The following is a 5288-nucleotide window of genomic DNA, read 5'->3' as shown; positions in this document are numbered from 1 at the left end:
AAGTTCTAGTTGTGCATTATGAAATGGCATATATCTAAGGATTATATTTTGCTATGATAGCATTTCCAGAGTAGTAGCTTAGTCATAGATTTCAGCCATTAACCCGACCAATACCAAATATTTTTTGACGTTCTTTGATCAGAGACAGGCAGAGTGTGACCTTTGAAAATGTCAAGGTTTTTAAACCAATTCCTCTGAAATTTGGCACATATATTCAGCATAATGATGATGCTCTAAAAAATGACACCATGAAAATTTCACCGGTTATATTAAAACAGAAGCACAGTGAAATGTAACAACTCACTTTGATCATCGGGACGACTTCCATTCGTACTTCCAGCAAGTGATGGAGTTGCGTGGCATCAGATCTCTCTTTTTTTCTTCTCACCCCCTTCTTTTGTCTCTTTGACCTTCATCGTCCTGTCAATGTGTTCTTAATTTCTGCTACAACACTGCGTCTTTACATTATGTGACAATTGTTTCCGTGTCTGTGTGTTTTGGGTTTTTTTTTTTTGCCTGATTAACAACAATATTCTGGTAAACACTGCTAAAAAGAAAAAAAAAAAACAGAACAATGTACCGTTGTCATATTTAAAGTTCCTAATAAAAGGGATTATCTATACAGTTTTTTTACTACCCTCTTAACAAATACATCAGTTTTAAACAAAAATCACTCTGTTCATTTACAATGTTATTTATTATAATGTATTGTAGTGTACCGGTACATTGTTTTTTGCATTATCTTTCATTGTTGGATGGAAATAAAGCGACATTGGCGTGGCATTAGCGTTTTCACCGGAAAATGTTGAATAATTGAAATACGGCAAAAAATCCACGAGGAATTGCTTTTTTTTTTTGGGGGGGGGGGGTAGATAAAGGGATATACACTGTATCACTGATAAGCTTTGGATATTACCTTCGCCGTCTTGAATAAAGACTAAGCGCTGTGGACATCATAACCTTTGGATATTCCCTTCGCTGCCTTGAATAAAGACTAAGCGCCTGTGGACATACTGAAGACAGTGCTCTTCTTTGTATAGCGGTTAGTCTCGATTTAGAAGTATAGGGATATAACAACGAGACCAAATTGGTTTAAAATTTATTTATTATGACTAACCTACTCATTTGGAATGCTATCATAGCTTGATAAGCATATCTATGCCCGACAAACAAAATGACACCAAAAAGGTTTTGCCACCTCGGGTGGTACCAATATCTGGCCTGGCCCATGGACTAATGTGAGCAAAATACTTGAATAACGATGTCAACATGAACATCCCAAAATAAAAGTGCCTCCAGAGTGAGCTATTGGGGCCATTTGCAAGGTTTACAGTGTTCAGAGGGTTGCATAACAATTCAAAGAGCATCACGGGAACTGTTTTGTATGCCATACAGTACAGATGGCAATTATGAAAGAAAACACAGCTGGCAAACGTAGCATTCATGTGTACTTCTGAGCAGTTTTAATACTCGCACTTTGTTCAGTGAGAACCATGACAAAAATAATAACATCAATTGACAAGTTGAATAGCAAAACGGCGATATACACAAGGCTGTTACAATAATCTTGGTAATAACATTAAGTCGCTGTATACATGTCAAAGGTTATACACGAAGGCACTGTTGTATACAATGTTAAACAAAGCACATATCGCCACATTTAAGTTTATATACAAACCGTTCACGATCGTCTAGGTCCCAAGATTTAGAATAGTGCACGCAAAATTTTGTTCTGTAGAAGGCTTAAAGTAGAACTCCCTAAAGGTTCTGGAGTTTGACCAGTTTGCTCTAGCCATTATTTCATGGATCGAAACACCGTGGCAAAGGGCAGCTGAACTGGCCGCACTACCATAGCTGTGGGCCGAGAAAATTGATGTATCTATCTTTGCTTTGGCTAGAACATTCTTTAACCATCTTGCTATAGTGGCGTTCGACGCCTCGTTGTGTGGCTTCCTCGTCGAAAGAAAAAGCATTGTCTCCTTATTAGCCTGACGAGCCACTTCCGTTCGTTTTAGATATTCCTTTAGAGTGGACAAAACGCAAAGTTTTTCATTTGGAGTGTAAGCGGGTAATTCAACCGACTGGGAAGCGATATTCGCCTTGGGTGACGTTGTCTTTAGCAAACCCATGATTTGAAAACTTGCACATTCATCATTTACAGTCATGTACGATGCATCAAGAAGACCTAACGTCTGAACTCTTTGAGCTGAAACAAGTGCAGTAAGAGAAATAAGCTTTTCACTCAACTGGAGTAAATCGAGATTTTTATTAACATCTAAGGAACTTAAATAGTCAAAAACCTTGGAAACTTCCCAAGTGCTCCTGTACCTCGGTTTTGGAGGTTTCTCATTAAATATTCCCTTCATCAATCGTATGATTAGCGGATGCTTTCCAACAGAATAACCATTAATAGGTGGTAGCGCAGAGGATAGCGCTGATCGATAACAGTTCACTGTAGAATAGCTCTTCCCCAAACTTTGGGAAGACAAAAAAAAAAATGAACAACATGAACCATAGTTCGGTTAAACGGATCAAACGATTGTCTATCATACACCAATGTAGCCACTGGGACCAAGGAGGTTTTATACGTGGAGTTCCAACTGGCTGTAATTATTCAAACAGTTGTCAGATTTCTATTGATGTACAAAAGAATTCCACAGGTGCACTTGTGCCTTTGATGATGGATGTTCCAGGCCGCCGTCTTGCTGAGCAATCTGAAGATTCATTTTGAACGTTATCATAATGTTGGCTATATTTTGCTTATTTATCTATTAAATGAAATGGAATTTCACTTAATGATAAACCATGTAAAACAACAATCAATTCCGTTCAAAAATTTGCGCAAAAGTGTAAATCAGAGCTATATTATGTGAAAATGTTTAAAACTGTACCATCCTGGAAAGCTGGTTTTATCACTTTTCCGCAAGCTGATTTTATCACTTTTCCACAAATGAAACTAACATGGAATAATCTTCAAGTATAATTCTTTATTGATATATATATCAGATTAGTGCCCGGGTATGCCCAGTCGAGTAATTTTCATCTTCATTTCAGCATTTTTTGCTCAATTTCTATTTGCGCATCCTCGTGTCTGTACCACCTACCTTTTACAAGAAGAGATAGCGAAAAGTAATTACCATCACAAAGACATATCTTCCTTTGAAAGTGGCTGGTGATTATGCAATGAGACACGAGTCGATTGTCTTCCTATCTGGGATCATTCCTCGCACTTCGGCCTTTTGGAGTGTTTGGGCTCGCGAGTCGGCCGCTCTAGCTCTGGTAGGAATGGACGCCTATAGCTGTTCATCGACACGGGGAGCACACAGCGCCGGGGCGTTTGCAGGCGTCGGATATTGCTTATCCAGTTTTTCAAGACACTCAGTCTTTGGCGGCATGATCACTGCTTTTGTTAGCCGGGTAGAAAGTGCGTCGAAAACGGGCTTTCCAAGCACCTCGGGGCCATGACCATAATTCGTCGTCAGAGTCAAAGCCATTGTTTTTGTTCAATTGTGCTCTGGAGAAAATCTCAAGGTCCGCTTCTGGGTCATAGCTGACCTGACGACTGGGGGACGACACGCCTGATACAACAGACTCCTCCGCAAAGATGCTTAACAAGTCATCTTCATCATCCCGGCTACGCCGAGGATGCCCGCCTGCAGATTCGGGCACATGCTTCGCATGCTGCCCGGCGGGATGTTGAGCGTCAGATGGTTGGTTCTCCATTAAAGCTGTTAGTTGCGTTTTTAACAGTTCGAAATCCGCCATCGACGGCACAGCAGCTGTGGACGGGACTGGGCCCGTCGACTGTCCCCCGACTTCCGACATATCCATAGTTGAGAAAACTGCGTATGATAAGATGAATACGTCGTCGGTGTTACCACGAACCGACGCTATTTCGTTTTTGAGGGAAAATGCAATTCTGAGAAAATCGCGTTTAAAGATCTCACAAGTTTTAGACAACGTTTTCAATGACTTTTCCTGTCTTGTGTGTGAAAATTTTGACAGGGTAATGAGAGTGGAAGTTGTTCTTCCTATCCATAGTGTAATTTTAGTGTGAATTCAAAAGAATTACGATATTTCTGTCTTCAAACTCACTGCGTCGGTTCGTAAATCCATCGTTTCTTGCGCGCACCATAGGTTATGTACTTAAGCGCGGGTCTCACGAACCGACGTAAGTTGTATTACGCCGGTTCGTGAGACCCGCGCTGTAGGGCCTGCACAATAGGTAACGTGCAATACGCGTGTATTTACGAACCGTCGCTATTTCATTTTCGTATGTGTTTACATACAAATACTATTAGGGCTATACCTGCTTATCAACAATAACCTTATTAATTGAAATCAATTGTCATGTAATGATTATTGTGATGATTATAATACATTAGGTGATAATTAAGATGATAATATAAGCCAGTTTCTCTTAATTGTTCTAAAAAGCGTGTTGTCCTTGTTTTCATCTTCATTTAGCATTGTTATTAGAGCTGTCGTTGATCGCTCCAAAGATTTCTTTGCCCTCCCCCCTCCTTTTTTGTGTGGATATATTATTCAACACTTTTGCATGTGGACATTTATCATTTGGTAATTAATATGTACTCGGTATACTGTGTTTCATATTTTTTTACTTTTTACTGTTTTATTTTTTACTTTTTTAACTTACTTTCTTTATTTTTCACATAATTTTTAATTCAAATTCAGTTCACTTCTTTCATAATAATTATGAATGTTTGTTCTAAGATGAAGGATACCGCTAAATATAGGGAAAAAGATGTGCCAGTCAGTAATGATTACTTGCATTTACTCATCTTTCATACTCATGCACTCTGTTATTTCTTTCTCTGAAATAATCTATTAATTTCTTTATTTCTTATTATTCCACATTATTTGTGACTTTTACTTTGTCACAATTTTTATCGGTGTCATTATTGTCATTTGGCGTGCATGCGAATTCACTCATAATTCCTCATTTTCCATCTTTCTCTTTCCTGCTCAACAGATTCTTTGATAGCTGCACTTGATCATACAAAAACATAAAACTCATCCTGCATGCACTCTTCGAAACTGATAAACTCCTAAAAATACATAAATATGAAAATTATCAGAATTTCAAGCTTCATTTTAAATATATAACAATGGTCATGTTTTATTATGCCTTTTGCAGCAATATATTGAAGAGGTACATTATGTAATCGAAGAAACATAGGTTCTCAATAAAGTATCAAATTTGAATTATTCAGAGATGAGTAATGACAATGGGAAGGATAACAATTGTGGAAGAGCTCCATAAATCA

At 38.4% G+C, this 5288-nt stretch overlaps 1 pseudogene; it reads right to left on the bottom strand.

Moving 5' to 3' along the window:
- Positions 1-1691: 1691 nt before the first annotated feature.
- On the bottom strand, positions 1692-3831 carry LOC140231160 (uncharacterized; annotated as a pseudogene).
- Positions 3832-5288: the final 1457 nt, after the last annotated feature.

Source organism: Diadema setosum, chromosome 7 (genome assembly GCF_964275005.1).
Source record: "Diadema setosum chromosome 7, eeDiaSeto1, whole genome shotgun sequence".
NCBI classification, from domain to species: domain Eukaryota; kingdom Metazoa; phylum Echinodermata; class Echinoidea; order Diadematoida; family Diadematidae; genus Diadema; species Diadema setosum.
Note: the sequence above shows the minus strand (reverse complement) of the source record. Positions and strands in the feature narration are given on the sequence as shown.